Below are 16,626 nucleotides of genomic sequence, written 5' to 3' on the forward strand. Positions count from 1 at the left end.
TGCTCCGTGTACGCTTGTCTGGAGCAGCAGAAAACAACCTTTCTCCCTCCTCTATGTGACATCCTTTTATATATTTGAACATGGCTATCATATCACCCCTTAACCTCCTCTTCTCCAGGCTAAACATGCCCAGCTCCCTTAGCCGTTCCTCATAAGGCATCGTTTCCAGGCCTTTGACCATTTTGGTTGCCCTCCTCTGGACACGTTCCAGTTTGTCAGTGTCCTTCTTGAACTGTGGTGCCCAGAACTGGACACAGTACTCCAGGTGTGGTCTGACCAGAGCAGAATACAGTGGCACTATTACTTCCCTTGATCTAGATGCTATACTCCTATTGATGCAGCCCAGAATTGCATTGGCTTTTTTAGCTGCCGCGTCACACTGTTGGCTCATGTCAAGTTTGTGGTCAACCAAGACTCCTAGATCCTTTTCACATGTACTGCTCTCAAGCCAGGTGTCCCCCATCTTGTATTTGTGCCTCTCATTTTTTTTGCCCAAGTGCAATACTTTACATTTCTCCCTGTTAAAATTCATCTTGTTTGTTTTTGCCCAGTTCTCTAATCTGTCAAGGTCGTTTTGAAGTGTGATCCTGTCCTCTGGGGTGTTAGCCACCCCTCCCAGTTTGGTGTCATCTGCAAATTTGATCAGGATGCCCTTGAGTCCATCATCCAAGTCGTTGATAAAGATATTGAATAAGACCGGGCCCAAGACAGAACCCTGTGGCACCCCACTAGTCACTCTTCTCCAGGATGAAGAGGAACCATTGATGAGCACCCTTTGGGTTCGGTCAGTCAGCCAGTTACAAATCCACTGAGTGGTAGCATAGTCAAGACCGCATTTTACCAGCTCCTTTACAAGAATATCATGGGGCACCTTGTCAAATGCCTTACTGAAATCAAGGTAGGCTATATCCACTGAGTTCCCTTCATCTACCAGGCTTGTAATTCTGTCAAAAAATGAGATCAGGTTAGTCTGACATGACTTATTTTTCAGAAATCCATGCGGACTATTGGTGATCACAGCATTCCTTTCTAGGTGCTCACAGACTGTTTGCTTAATGATCTGCTTCAGAATCTTCCCTGGTATTGATGTCAGACTGACTGGGCGGTAATCATTTGGGTCCTCTCTTTGCCCCTTTTTGAAAATAGGGACAACATTTGCCCTCCTCCAGTCTGCCGGGACTTCGCCTGTTCTCCAGGAATTCTCAAAGATGACTGCCAGTGGTTCTGAGATCACATCTGCCAGTTCTTTTAATACTCTTGGATGCAGTTCATCTGGCCCTGGAGACTTGAATACATCTAAACTAGCCAAATATTCTTGTACTATCTCCTTAGTTATTATGGGCTGTGTTTCCTTTGCTGAATCATTTGCTGCAAATTCTGCAGGTCGGGCATTGTTTTCTTTATCGGAGAAGACTGAGGCAAAGAAGGCATTGAGGAGTTCAGCCCTTTCTGTGTCCCCTGTTTGCATTTCACCATCTTCTCCTCTGAGTGACCCCACTGTTTCTTTGTTCTTCCTTTTGCTACGAACATACCCATAAAAGCCTTTTTTGTTGCTTTTAACCTCTCTAGCAAGCCTGAGTTCATTCTGTGCTTTAGCTTTTCTGACTTTGTGTCTACACGTGCTGGCTATTTGTTTGAATTCCTCTTTGGTGGTGTTCTCGGAGCCAAGAGGTAAACTGCTCCCTGGACCCTGTCACAAGCAGAATAAATGCCATGTGAGTGCTGTGGACTTAGGGTTCCTGAGTCATGGAAGCTGTTCCGGATGGTTTTCCACTTCCCTCCAAGAAGGAGGTGTGCAGCTTCAGAGCAACCCATGGGGCCCATTTGGCTTTGTACACCATCCTAAAATGCACCATCCTGAAATTCTCCTCCCACTCTGGAGTAACCCACTGGAGGCAAGTGGAGCCAAGGTCAAAAGTAGTCGGGATGCTCCCATTTCTACCTGCCTCTCTCCCCCCCCCCCAGGAACATTTTCTTCCTCACGCTTTCTGGCCCTCCTCTGCTATCTGCTTCTTTCTCTCTGACAGGCGCTCTCTCACTTTCTTCCACCCCCTTTTCCTCTTTCTGCCACGTCCTCCCCCATACCAGGCCACCCATATGACTTTGAGACCATCTTGGCTGCCTCTTATTGCAGACCCAGGTCATGGAACCTGAGGGCTTATCTGCACTTACCTTTGCTCTGCTCTTTCCAGGCACAGCCTGCAATTTCCCCATGAAAATATGCTCTTTAAAGCTCAATTGTAGTAAATGTAAATCCATGGAGACCTGAATTGATGTTCGCTCCGATTCAGCTTTAAAGAGTGGGTTCTTGCAGAGAAAGTTTGGGGCAAAACAAATAAATAACTAAATGCTCAGACATGGTGCATTCAAGGGCAGACCTCTGCCTGGAAAAAGGAGGGCAAAAGCTAAGTGTGGAGCAACCCTCAGCTTCCACCCACCACCATGAACTACCCTGGTCAGGACTGGCAGCAGCAGCGGCAGAGACGTTCTCTTCTTATGATAATATTTTATTCTCATGTTAATTATGCTGTTTTAAATGTGCATTTTATATCTGACTTCATTTAGTAATGTTGTCTTTTGAAACATTCAGGAGATTTATTTGGTTAAATTCACTATGCTAAATGTGCATTCTGTAGCTGACCTCCTTCGTAATACTGTATCTTGAAATCTTTAAGATAATGTTTTAGTTTCCTGTTAGCCATATTGTTTTGAATGTATACTTTATATTTGACATTCTTCAACAATCTTCTACTCTGGATTGTTTTATTCAATGTTTTAGTGTGCTGTTAAACCACTTTTTATTTTTTCTTACAAATATAAAACAGTATGGAAATGAAACATAATAATAATAATAATAATAATAATAATAATAATAGACAAAGGGCCACATGGAGCTTGATGTCCACAGCTTAAAAGGTAAAGGTAAAGGTACCCCTGCCCGAACGGGCCAGTCTTGACAGACTCTGGGGTTTGTGCGCCCATCTCACATCTATAGGCCGGGGGCCAGCGCTGTCCGAAGACACTTCCGGGTCACGTGGCCAGCGTGACAAAGCTGCATCTGGCGAGCCAGCGCAGCACACGGAACGCCGTTTACCTTCCCGCTGGTAAGCGTTACCTATTTATCTACTTGCCCTTTGATGTGCTTTCGAACTGCTAGGTTGGCAGGCGCTGGGACCGAGCAGCGGGAGCGCACCCCGCCGCGGGGATTCGAACTGCCGACCTTTCGATCGGCAAGCCCTAGGCGCTGAGGCTTTTACCCACAGCGCCACCCGCGTCCACAGCTTACCTACCTGTTATTCAATGCTTCTGCTCTCAGGCATTTTTTTACATAATGGCAGTGAATTTCAAATTCTCTTAGGCCCTGTCCTTGTTTGGAAGATAATGCTTTTGCCTGTCTTCCTCCCTCCTGAAATCTTCTTTATTTTTGGTTCTTCGGTTACAACAGTAGCTTTCAGACATACTTGAAGAGACAACATCCCAAATAAAGGAGAGAATGGTTGATACGAGATACTAGTGGGCTTGGGGTGGCACAAAGTTCTCAGCCCATGGTGCCTTCAATTTTTTTAAAAAAAATGGGTACTTGGGGGTGCTCAAGAGATGTCCCTGCTGTGCCAAAGTTCCCAGATAAAGGACATTTGCACCCTAGCCCCAAATCCTCCTGGTGGAAGTGCCACATCAAACCCTCGAAGTGTCCCTATTTTCCAGGGATGTCCCTAATTTAGAGAAGCTTCTCCTGGTTTCTGGAATGTCCCAGTTTTCCTTAGGATGTCCCTATTTTCATTGGAGAAATGTTGGAGGGAATGTCACATAATCCCCAAGAGCCAATCCAGGCAAAGATATGGCAGCTGCCATTAGTACTGGCACCAGGATTTTCCCAGTGTAGCCAATACTACACTGTATTGAGAGCGTGCAGGGCAGCAGCTGAAGGAGGAGCAAAAGGGTTTTCTTGTGTGTGTGTTTCTTTGTGGCTGATTAGCTGCTCTCCCTGTGCAAAGGTCAGAGGGGGCAGGGTTTCTGCTGAGTCAGGTGATTAGCTGTGGGAGGAGCTTATTGGAGCTTGCAGGGCAGCGGCGCGCGCCTGCTAGTGTGCGCAGTTTGATCCATCTTTTAAATTTAGGGGAGCTAGTCTCAAATGTTTGTTGGGGGAGACCAAGCTTTTTTGGGGGGGTTATTTGTCCTGTCTTCGCGCTTTTTAAGATGGAGGACCAGTATAGCCACCCCCAATGACACGTTTTCAAGATGAGGGAACAGCTGCAGTCGCCCACGGTTCCTGTGCAATGTTTGCCATCTTGACAAAGGTTGCAGGCAGCTTTATCTGCAGCAATTGTATGTTGATTGCCCTCTTAAAAGACAAAGTCCAGCAACTGGAGGAACGTGTAGCTACGCTCCAAAGATGTTGATGGATGTGAGGGCGATCTGGCTGCGACATCTGTCACCCCATTGATCGCCAGGGTTGATTCGGCTGATCTGGCTGGCTAGGCGGGTGTCCCCTTCCTCCCTCACCGCTCCATGTGCGTCCCTCCCGAAGCTGCGCGCTCGGTGGAAGAGGATGACCATCCCAGATAGAAGGAGTGTATGGAAAATCTAAGATCCTAATTTTCTCAAAGAGCCGGAAACTCCATAATTGGAGAATTGATGGGAGAGTCATCAAACAAGTCTATAGATTCCAATACTTGGGAGTTTGGTTACAACATAACCTTAGATGGAAGGCCCATGTAGCTTATGTTACAAATAGAGCCAAAGCTATCTCCTTGGCGATCTTGCGATTCTTCTTCACCGATGGGGCCCTTCACATCCCATCGGCGTTGAAAGTCTTCAAGGCCAAGGTGATCCCGACAATTGCTTATGCCATCTCAACTTGGGGGACTTTTGTCAACCTATCTCACCTAGAGGTTATTCAAAATCAGTTTTTAAGAGAAATATTGAAACTGTCCAACTGTGTAAGTAATACAGCGTTACGCATGGAACTAAATACTGTATCCCTGGAAAACGCCCTGTGGAAGCATATACTTTGTCACTGGTTATCTCTATGGCACAATCTCCCAAACTTGTACTTGATACAATGTATGTGGAGAGATGATTTCCAGAGCCCATGGGTAAAAAATTTACAGCTGAAAATTACGGCAATGGGAATCTCCCCATCCAAATTACTAGAGCAGGACATAGTTCCAGCTAAAAGAACAGTAACCTGTAAACTAGAGGAGATGGACTTGCAGCAGAAAATGGTCTTGGGCAATGGTACCGGCTCTCCTCTAAACCTTGGTTTATTACCCCTCTTAAGGCTCCCAAATTATTTGAATTCCTTAACTTCTTCGGCTCATAGATATGCCTTTATAAAGGCAAGATTCAACACCTTCCCATCGAACGTGCTGAGAAATAGATTTTCCAATGGACAGATATCGCTCTTATGTGATTGTAATTGTGGGGCACCGGAATCATTGCATCACATAATTCTTGATTGTGCTTTTCACTCATCAGCCAGGAGAAAGTTTCTTGCTCAATATCTAAAGGGAATCACCGATGATATGAATGAAGCCAAACTGAGATATCTATTAAATGATGAAGACCCCCTAAGATCACTCACGGTTGCCAGATTCTTGATCAGCGTCCTATCCCTAAAGAAGAAAAACGGACTCCTGTGCGGCTCGGATAACCCTTTTAAACCATGTTTTAGGATGTAATTAGGTGATATCACCATTGATGTCTTTTATTAATTTATGAGCAGAGGGCGATGTTTAGGTTGCAAATTTATTGTAATGTATGATGTGGTCTTTTGTTTTTGTTTTGCTTTGGTTCTTGTCTGTTTTTGCAAGTTTTGGCGGTTTTAAATTTGGAGGTTTAAGTACATTATGTTGGTATGGGAAACTGTCGTGTGACGGGCCAATGGCCGTAATAAATATCAATTCAATTCAATTCAATTCAATTGTATGTTGATTGCCCTCTTAGAAGACAAAGTCCAGCAACTGGAGGAACGTGTAGCTACGCTCCAAAGAATTAGAGAGCTGGAGCTCTTCCTGGAAGCAACAGAGAACACCGTCTCCAGCAAGGAGGAGACAGGGGACACCCCTGAGAAGGAGGCTAGTTCACCAACACAGGAGCCAGATATATGGAGAAACATGACTCAAAGAAGTAGGAGGCCCAGGGTTCGCTCTGATTGTTTAGAAATACACAATCGCTTTGAAGTCCTCTCCCCTAGCATGGAAGATGATGAACAGACTCCATTTGAGGATCTCTCCCTCATTACAGTCGATCAGGTATATGAAGACGAGCGGCAAAGTCAGTCCTCAGGGAATGTGCAGGCGACCTTGGAATGGACAGCTCAGGGAAGAACCCCGACCAAACCTAAGAGGAGGCATGTAGTGGTGATAGGGGATTCCCTACTGAGGGGAACAGAAGCAGTGATCTGTGGGCCTGACAAGATGTCTCGGGAGGTGTGCTGTCTCCCCGGGGCTAAGATCCAAGATGTAACTGAACGACTGCAAGGAATCATAAAACCCACTGACAAATACCCCTTCCTCTTGGTTCATGTGGGAACCAATGACACTGCAAGCAATAGCCTCCAGAAGATCAAAAGAGACTACGAGGCTCTGGGCAGGAAATTGAAGCAATTAAATGCACAAATTGCCATCTCATCTGTCCTCCCAGTTGAACGACGTGGCCCTGGGAGAGAGGGAAAAATAGTGGAAGTGAACAGTGAATTTAATCCTTAAATAAGAGACACAGGGGAATGATTAACGGACTTCAATGTTTGTATACTAATGCGCAAAGCATGGGAAATAAACAAGATGAGCTTGAGCTCTTGGTACAGCAAACTAAATATGACATAATAGGCATCACTGAAACCTGGTGGGATAAGTCCCATGATTGGAATGTAATAATGGGGGGATACAATCTATTTCAGAGAAACAGACCAGACAAGAAAGGAGGAGGAGTGGCGTTATATGTCAGGGATGTATATACCTGTGAAGAGATCCAAGATTTAGAACCTCAAAGCCAAAGTGAGAGCATTTGGGTCAAAATTAAGGGAGAGAAGTATAACAGAGACCTCATTGTGGGAGTTTACTATAGATCCCCAAGCCAAACGGAGGACATAAGGTCAAACAGATTCCTCACTGGCCTTGCAGACAACTTCATTGTCCAGAAAGTGGGAGAAGCAACAAGACGAACAGCCATTTTAGATCTGGTCCTAACCAATGTTGATGACCTGGTTAGTGGGGTAAAAGTGGAAGGATCATTAGGCACGAGTGATCATGCTCTTCTGAAGTTTACTATACAGCCAAGCATACTAGGACTCAATTTCTTGACTTTAAGAAAGCCGACTTCATAAAACTTAGGGAAGTGCTGGGTGAGATCCCATGGACAGTAATACTAAAAGGAAAGGGAGTTCATGATGGCTGGGAGTTTGTTAAGAGGGAGATAGTAAAAGCACAACATCAGGCAATACCAATGAGACGGAAACATGGAAGGTGCCTAAAGAAGCCAGGGTGGCTATCTAAAGAACTTTTAACTGAGTTAAGATTTAAAAAGGATGTGTACAAAAAATGGAAAAGGGGGGAAACCACCAAAGAGGAATTCAAACAAATAGCCAGCACGTGTAGACACAAAGTCAGAAAAGCTAAAGCACAGAATGAACTCAGGCTTGCTAGAGAGGTTAAAAGCAACAAAAAAGGCTTTTATGGGTATGTTCGTAGCAAAAGGAAGAACAAAGAAACAGTGGGGTCACTCAGAGGAGAAGATGGTGAAATGCAAACGGGGGACACAGAAAGGGCTGAACTCCTCAATGCCTTCTTTGCCTCAGTCTTCTCCGATAAAGAAAACAGTGCCCGACCTGAAGAATTTGAAGCAAATGATTCAGCAAAGGAAACACAGCCCAGAATAACTAAGGAGATAGTACAAAAATACTTGGCTAATTTAGATGTATTCAAGTCTCCAGGGCCAGATGAACTGCATCCAAGAGCATTAAAAGAACTGGCCGATGTGATCTCAGAACCACTGGCAGTCATCTTTGAGAATTCCTGGAGAACATGCGAAGTCCTGGCAGACTGGAGGAGGGCAAATGTTGTCCCTATTTTCAAAAAGGGGCAAAGAGAGGACCCAAATGATTACCGCCCAGTCAGTCTGACATCAATACCAGGGAAGATTCTGAAGCAGATCATTAAGCAAACAGTCTGTGAGCACCTAGAAAGGAATGCTGTGATCACCAATAGTCAGCATGGATTTCTGAAAAATAAGTCATGTCAGACTAACCTGATCTCGTTTTTTGACAGAATTACAAGCCTCGTAGATGAAGGGAACACAGTGGATGTAGCCTACCTTGATTTCAGCAAGGCATTTGACAAGGTGCCCCATGATATTCTTGTAAAGAAGCTGGTAAATTGCGGTCTTGACTATGCTACCACTCAGTGGATTTGTAACTGGCTGACTGACCGAACCCAAAGGCCCGGTCTTATTCAACATCTTTATCAACGACTTGGATGATGGACTCAAGGGCATCCTGATCAAATTTGCAGATGACACCAAACTGGGAGGGGTGGCTAACACCCCAGAGGACAGGATCACACTTCAAAACAACCTTGACAGATTAGAGAACTGGGCCAAAACAAACAAGATGAACTTTAACAGGGAGAAATGTAAAGTATTGCACTTGGGCAAAAAAAATGAGAGGCACAAATACAAGATGGGTGACACCTGGCTTGAGAGCAGTACATGTGAAAAGGATCTAGGAGTCTTGGTTGACCACAAACTTGACATGAGCAAACAGTGTGACGCGGCAGCTAAAAAAGCCAATGCAATTCTGGGCTGCATCAATAGGAGTAGAGCATCTAGATCAAGGGAAATAATAGTGCCACTGTATTCTGCTCTGGTCAGACCTCACCTGGAGTACTGTGTCCAGTTCTGGGCACCACAGTTCAAGAAGGACACTGACAAACTGGAACGTGTCCAGAGGAGGGCAACCAAAATGGTCAAAGGCCTGGAAACGATGCCTTATGAGGAACGGCTAAGGGAGCTGGGCATGTTTAGCCTGGAGAAGAGGCGGTTAAGGGGTGATATGATAGCCATGTTCAAATATATAAAAGGATGTCACATAGAGGAGGGAGAAAGGTTGTTTTCTGCTGCTCCAGAGAAGCGGACATGGAGCAATGGATCCAATCTACAAGAAAGAAGATTCCACCTAAACATTAGGAAGACGTTCCTGACAGTAAGAGCTGTTCGACAGTGGAATTTGCTGCCAAGGAGTGTGGTGGAGTCTCCTACTTTGGAGGTCTTTAAGCAGAGGCTTGACAACCATATGTCAGGAGTGCTCTGATGGTGTTTCCTGCTTGGCAGGGGGTTGGACTCCATGGCCCTTGTGGTCTCTTCCAGCTCTATGAATCTATGATTCAATACTGAGCAATAGACCACTGGTCTGACTCAGCATAAGCTTCCTATGTTGAGCCAGTGTGAAACAGTGTTTTGAGTGCAGGATCGGGGCCTGGGTGATCTGATTCAAATCTCCATTCAGCCCTAGGGAGATTTGGGGCCAGTCACTGCCTCTCAGCCTATCTTCCCTCACAGTGTTGTTGTGGATAAAATGGAGAAGGAAAGAATCGTGTGTACCCTCCTTGGAGGGAAAGTGGAATATAAATGCTTAAATAAGGTGTAAGAGCTGTTCGACAGTAGAATTTGCTGCCAAGGAGTGTGGTGGAGTCTCCTTCTTTGGAGGTCTTTAAGAAGAGGCTTGACAATCATATGTCAGGAGTGCTCTGATGGTGTTTCCTGCTTGGCAGGGGGTTGGACTCGATGGCCCTTGTGGTCTATTCCAACTCTAGGATTCTATGAAATAAATAAATGTTCCTGCCTACGTACCAAGCACATGTCATTCCAAATCCCCAGGCAACCTCATCCTTTCTTTAAAGCCTTCTAGGTTAGAGATATTTCCTACAGCTTTTCATGTGAATGAGAGATGAAATCCAATTGTCATTATTCCCAGAGACAAGCAGGAGAAGGAGGAGGAGGACGGCTGTCACAAAGAGATGTCCCACAAGGGCAGTGTGTTGTTGCATGTCAGGTCAGAAGCAAAGATTTGCAGGAAACATTCTGATTCTTTTGTCAGCTCCTCATTGCATTTGCCTTTGGAAAATAAATATGAGTATAATATCTGCAGGATTGTTGACAAATTATGACCAGAATCCATTCTGGCCCTACTAAAAGGCAATGTAGGCAGTTGCCCTAGATGGCAGTCTCTAGGCACCAATCAGACCGTCAGAGAGGGAGACAGATAGATCTGACCCATGGGGCACAATCCACCAAGCAGTCTCCTGGTGCAAGCCCCCTAGAAATGGCTGGCAGCATTGTTTCAATGAAGTCTACATGGGAGAAATTCCTGGTGCACTGCTCATCTGAAGCAGGTTTGTCAGTGTATTTGGCTAGACACTCTTACAAGCCTTCTCATGACTCTGTGCGTTATTGTGAAGAGGTTTGTAAGCATGTTCAGCCACACATGAGTACAGACTTTTCTGCAGGGATGGAGTCCTCATGCCCAGTGAGCATTGGGAACATAAGGAAGAGCCTACTGGATCTGGCCAATGGCCCAGCTAGTCCAGCATCCTGCTCTCCCAGTGGTCAACCGGATGCCTGTAGGATTGCCGCAAGCAGGATTCAAGCACAAGAGCCCTCTCCCCTCTTGTGGTTTCCAGCAACTCGGATTCAGAGGCATTGCTGCCACTAACCAAGCCATCTGACCAAACCCGCTCCTCCTCCAAGAATTTGTCCAATCCTCTTTTAAAGTCATTCAAGGCGGTGGCCATCCCTGCCTCCTGTGGGAGCAACTGCCATGCTTTATGACCTGGGGGGGGGATTATGCTGCCTCTTCCAAATTTAAGCCCTGATATATATTTTTAAATGCATGAAAAGGACTCTCATCAGTTCGTACATTTGTTCTGACAGAAGGCCAAGCCAGACATTTGGGGGCAGAAAAGAGCTTGCGACAAATAGATTTGTGTGACAAATGCAAGGTGGAGCAGAAAACACCCTTCTGGCAAATAATGCCCCACAAATGCACACTAAGATGGACAGGTCCATCCCAAAAGCTCACAACCATGGTTTCTAACTTGCCTATATTGCTAGGCATGTCATTGTTCAAGACACTGTGGAATGTGAAACACATAGCAGTCAAGTACAACATTCCTAGAATGGACATGCTAGGGGATGCTTTGTACGAGCCAGGAGAAAACTTCCTGTTTACTTCTGAGCTGGGACCGAACTCTCTCTGCACGTGACTAGATGTGGGTGTGGCCTAATCTGGGCAAGAAGGAGCACACGTCCTTCTTTTACTCTCTTCTTCTCCATTTTGCTTTTCCATGTGTTAGCAGAGGTGACTGCTGACTTGGAACTAACTCCCTTATGGGATAGTTCTACATGCGTATATAGTTTTGTAACCTAAGTCTGCCTTCAGGGATCTAACTGTGAACTGAATGATTGCCAGTAAACTACTTTTATATTTGTTAAGTATTGAAGTTCTCACCCTGGCCACCAGGAGTATCGTGTATATAGTTTTCACTCAGGTACACGTCAGTTACTTTAGGCGGGAAACCCTGGGTTGTTGTTGCTACAATGGTGACAGACGGCTGCCTATAAAAGCAGGCCGGCTGAGCTGTTTGCTGTTTGCTGTTCAGTTCTGTTCCAGCTTACAAATAAAGAGCTGCTTTGGAGAAATCACTGCATCGTCTGCTATGTCTACCCACTATTTAACAATATTGACTTTAATAACTTTGTTGTGTATATTCTTTTTATGAGGGACAAGAAGGGATCTTACCAGGAAACTTATATAGAGAGGCTCAAACGAGTCCGGAACAAACAAACTGCTGTGTGTTTAAAGGGGAATGTTGAAACTGCTAAGATAGAGAACTTGCTAACGCAAGTTAGGAAGAATATCATTAAACAATATATCCTCTCTTGCCTCCCTGAACATTCCCCACAGACACAACATGCTCCTGAGAAATGGCTTGAGGAGGAAGAGAAAAGGTTCTCAGAGAGCAATTTCATTGGCAATAATGAAAGCACATTTCAAAGCTTTACCAGTGCAGATAGAGAAATGTGGGGGGGGGGATGAACCTCATTGCCAACAGCTCCATTTTTTGAATACTGTAAGTGTGCAGCTCCTTTTGATACTGTAAGAGTGCCACTTATTCCTCACTTCATATGAGAAATGACTTTATAGGTCATTTTTTAAAAAATCAGTACATTTGAATTTTCAACACTGGAGGACAAAGTCAGAGAGAGAGTAAGGCAGTCCTTGCCAATTGGAGTGGGAAGGGGTGAAAGAGGGACCAGGTGGATGGATTTGTTACAGAAGGAGGTGCTGGTAACTGGAGAAAGCAGAATGTTCTTTTAACTCTCAAACATGTTCTGCTTGGGCATCCATGCTTCCCTGACATGTGCCAGTTATTTCCAACAGCCACCTGTTAAGCAGTCTGTGAGATTAGCTGCCTATATTGGGAAGGAGATTAGTAACGCACATGTATTTTGATTTTTTGACAAAGGTTGGCCTGACATTTTTCTACCGTCCTTCTCCCCTACACACCAGAGGCCATGGGAACACCCTTCCATGAATCAGGTGGAGGAAGGGCTTCAGGGTGCCATTCAGAGTGACAAGGTGCATCTAGGATACCAGGAAGCTCACCCATGCGGAGTTATTGCCGATTTGCAAGATTCAGGGTTTTGGGCGGTGGGGTTGCTTTTGGTATTTTGTCTTTCTGGGGAAAGTGTCATGACATCTCTATGTAATTTGCAGCCCATTTCTTAGTCCTGGTGGGAACAAAAGTGCCTTTCCAACAAAATTCTCCCTCCTGGTAAACTTGGCAACAGATGCTTTCATTTCTTCAGGTGAGGATCCACCACCTCCGTTTTGCACAGAGAACCCTTTTGCACTCACTACTGGTGCTTCAGAAGCAAGCTTCTGTAGCTGTGGGGAAACCACAGAAAAGGCCACCCCCTAAATGCACATGGAGGAGGACATCCGTAGACACAGCATGGTATCTATGGGAGAAGGAGAAGGTCTTCCATTAGGCACTGTGGTCCCAAGCTGTGAAGAGATGGGATAACTCAGCTGGCGGTACATGAGACGCTTAATCTCAGAGTTGTGTGCTCTAAAAAGAGCTAGCTTTCTAAAAATTCCTGCATTGCAGGGGGTTGGACTTGATGACCCTCGTGGTCCCTTCCAACTCTATGATTCTATGAAATGGATCTGGAACTGAATCAGAAGCTAGCAGCAGATGGGTGTCCACTTCTTCATCCACAAGATGCCAGACTGAGATCAGGATGCATCACCCTCACCCCCCAATAAAATATTTGAGAGGGCTGCCCCCCAGGTGGATGGGCATTGCCATTTCAATGGTGTGTGTGTGCTGTATCATGTGACCTGCCCCCCCCTATTTTCAAGTTGGCATCCCTGAGATGCAGGATAACTCTTTCTGCTGTTTCTCTAGCATCATCTGCGTAAAGAAAGGGTGGGTGGGTGAAAAACAGAGCCAGCAGGAATAAGGAGTGGATTCCACCACTGAGTGGAGGAAAAACCCACCCCCATTTCCACACACCTCCCCCAAGAAAATCCACATTGCTCAGGCAGAGCAGCAAAAATGGTAGCAGTCATTAGGCTTATTCTTGATAATGAAAACAAATCAGTGCTTTTTACAATGATTTGGCAGCAGAGAGCATTTGAGCAGAAAAACTGGTTGTGAGATTCTTCACTAAACTGTCCCAATGATGCAGGTCTGTTTCAGGTGGGGAGGTGAGGGTATCTTTCTTTCTCTCTCTCTTTAGCTGTCTTCCAAAACAGGAATAGCAGGTGTTGCTCTTAGAATTTGATACTTCCTTAGCAGTTAGAGCAGGGCTGGATGAACCATAAAGCAAAATAAGCAGGTGCTTAGGGCATTAAGGGAAGGGGGCACCACAGAAATTTTCCACTGCTGGATTTTTAACATTAATGGTCACAAATTGCTCAGCTGAGCATTCATTTTCTCAGCTGAAGGATATAAAAAATCCCAGCAGAACAACTGTGCAACAAGGCAGGCTGCATGCCTTACCTCTGGTAAGTATAGAACCAGATGCATTACGTAAGATTAATTTTGAGGATCAGATCAAACACTTTGAAATTAGAAAAGTACAGAAATTTTTCAAGTATAAATGAAGGGGAAGTATACAAAAATAAACATTTTTTTCACTGTACTGTAGGTTTTGTTTCATTTCGGAAAATAAAATTTTATTTTATGGTTTCTTATTTAAAATTAGATATATATGGGGGCACCAAAATCTTTTAAGTGCTTTAGAGCCTCTAAAGGTCTCATTCCAGCCCTGAGTTAGAGAACAGCATATCCTGCAATAAAATTTTTATAAAATGAAATCGCTCCTTTTTGTCTGTTTGTTGGTTTTTGCATTGTTGGTTGTTGCATTAATTTACATTAATTAGCATCAGTTATGACAAAGACAAGCTGTTAGGTCAGTTTTCCCCATGCATTCCTATGTTTTACCAGTTTGGGTGATTAGCAGTAAGGAAGGCCAGACACCCCTGTTGCCTCTGCTGTGATTACAAAAGTTACCCCCCCCCCCCGCCCATTTGTATTTTACCCTTCCCCTTCCCTTCGTGGGCAATTCAGAGTAGAGAAAACAGGAGGTGCAAGCTGGCTTTGTCACAAGCTGCTGGTGTCCCAACATTAGCATGAGCAGGCACTGCAGGGAGCAGAAGCCAGCACTCAGGCAGCTGGTGCGAGTTCTACAACCACAGCAATCCTGCTTCTTCCTCCGCTGTCATCCAGCTTGCCTCTCTGCCAACCCAATAAAAAGCTGCTGCTTACCACCATTCCACTTTGCCACAGGTGGATCTGATTTGCATTCCAGCTGCCCAGAACCATCAACCAGAGATGGGCAAATCTGTCAATTTTGGTTTCTGTCAGTTTTCAGTTCTCAGCATTTCCACATGAGATTTATTTTTAAAGTCAGTTGAAAATGATCAGCGTTTTGGCGCAAAATTCTCCTAATAGTTAATATTTATTTATATCCCCTCCCCAACCAGGATCCAATTTTATATACCCATTTCTTAATACAATTTTGCATAAAACACACCTTTTCCCATAGTTATTTCCCCCTAATATAATGTATTTTTGGCTGCTATTTGCACCAATATGTAGGTGTTTATCCACAGTTTACCCTAGTATATGCATTTTTACACACATTACTTGGTTGGATAATTGCATTGAGAAATTCATAGAAGTGCACATTTCAAAGGATGGTTTTGTTCTGGTTTACACATTATTTCAGAAAGTGTGAATTCGGTTCACTTTTGATTGCAAACTGAATCAAATTAGTCACCCCTACAGTCAAACGCCCTTTTGTTTCCATTAGTGTCACTCATCAATGACCAGTCTCTCCTCTGGGTCACATGACACCATCAATACAGCATTCTAAGGGCTCCTTCCAAACACTTTCTCTTGGTCATATTGTTCTGAAGTTGCCAGGCAGACCAGGACAGGTTTGTGGAAACAGGAGGAGCAAAACATATAGAAACCCACTGCTCACACTTTGCAGGGACCCCTCGCTCAAGCCATGACCTGCTGATCATCAGGACAGACATGCTCTCAGTTGTATTATTACAGTGAAGTCTGGTGTGTTGCTACATGTTTTATAGCCAGTTGATAACACCCTTTAACATGTCTTTTAGCAGACAGTCACACAAAAACCCTGAATGTATGTTTAGCCTGTGAATTTTTAACATTTATAATAGAAAGCTGAAAACATCTGACACACCATTGAGGATGAATGAGATATTCAGTTCAGTTGACATCTTAATGCAAAATTACATAATCTTCACTTTCCAAAACAATATGAAATGAAATGTAGCTATTCTTCAAAATTCATACATCTCCAAATTTTGCAATGGGATTTTCCAAACAAATAAACTTTCCAATTGCTTTAAATGCTCACCATCCCTAAACATACATCCCTGTACAATCCAGCATATACAGGGATGGAGCCAAATTCGCAGCACAATCCCAGGCTACCCAATTTAAGTTCTATTAAGCTTAATGGGGCTCACTTTCAGATGAATGGGCATTGGCTGCGAGGAGGAAGGCAGTTCAACTATCCACATCCAAATGCCAGCAGGATAGAAATGAGGTTGGGGGGAAAATCAGGAGGAATATCCAACTTTCCCTGCTGAATAAGGATGTGCCAGGAGACTGGGGTGGCTTTGGATCCTTTGGCACCCAGCCATTTCTCACCCCTCCCCTGGCACCCCACGGGCACACACCTCCTTTGGGCTCTCTTGTCACTGCTCAGATGCCAATTGGCCCAGGAGGTTAGAATTCACCATTGCATCTCATTCTCTGGTGTTGCAGCCTCACACACAGCAGATATAAAATAATCTCTAATGACAGAGCAGGGTATCTGAGATTTCCCATGTTCCTGGGAGCCAGGGTCATAGAACTGCACCCAAATTTAGGTGACTTTAGTTCCCATTGAAAACAATGGGGCTTAGGTCATGATGAATAATTTGTCCCATTGATTTCGGTGGGACCTAAGACCAATTTACAGAGGCTGCTTACACATCACACATTTAGAGCACAATGCTTCCCACACACAAAAATCCTGGGA

At 44.6% G+C, this 16,626-nt stretch overlaps 1 protein-coding gene across 3 annotated transcripts in view; it reads right to left on the reverse strand.

The window, feature by feature from the left end:
* The window catches only part of ZMAT4 (zinc finger matrin-type 4), a 252,599-nt gene that overhangs the window by 160,436 nt on the left and 75,537 nt on the right, over positions 1 to 16,626 (reverse strand). The window lies entirely within an intron of this gene.

Source organism: Podarcis liolepis (genome assembly GCF_965112155.1).
Source record: "Podarcis liolepis genome assembly, chromosome: 7".
NCBI lineage: Eukaryota > Metazoa > Chordata > Lepidosauria > Squamata > Lacertidae > Podarcis > Podarcis liolepis.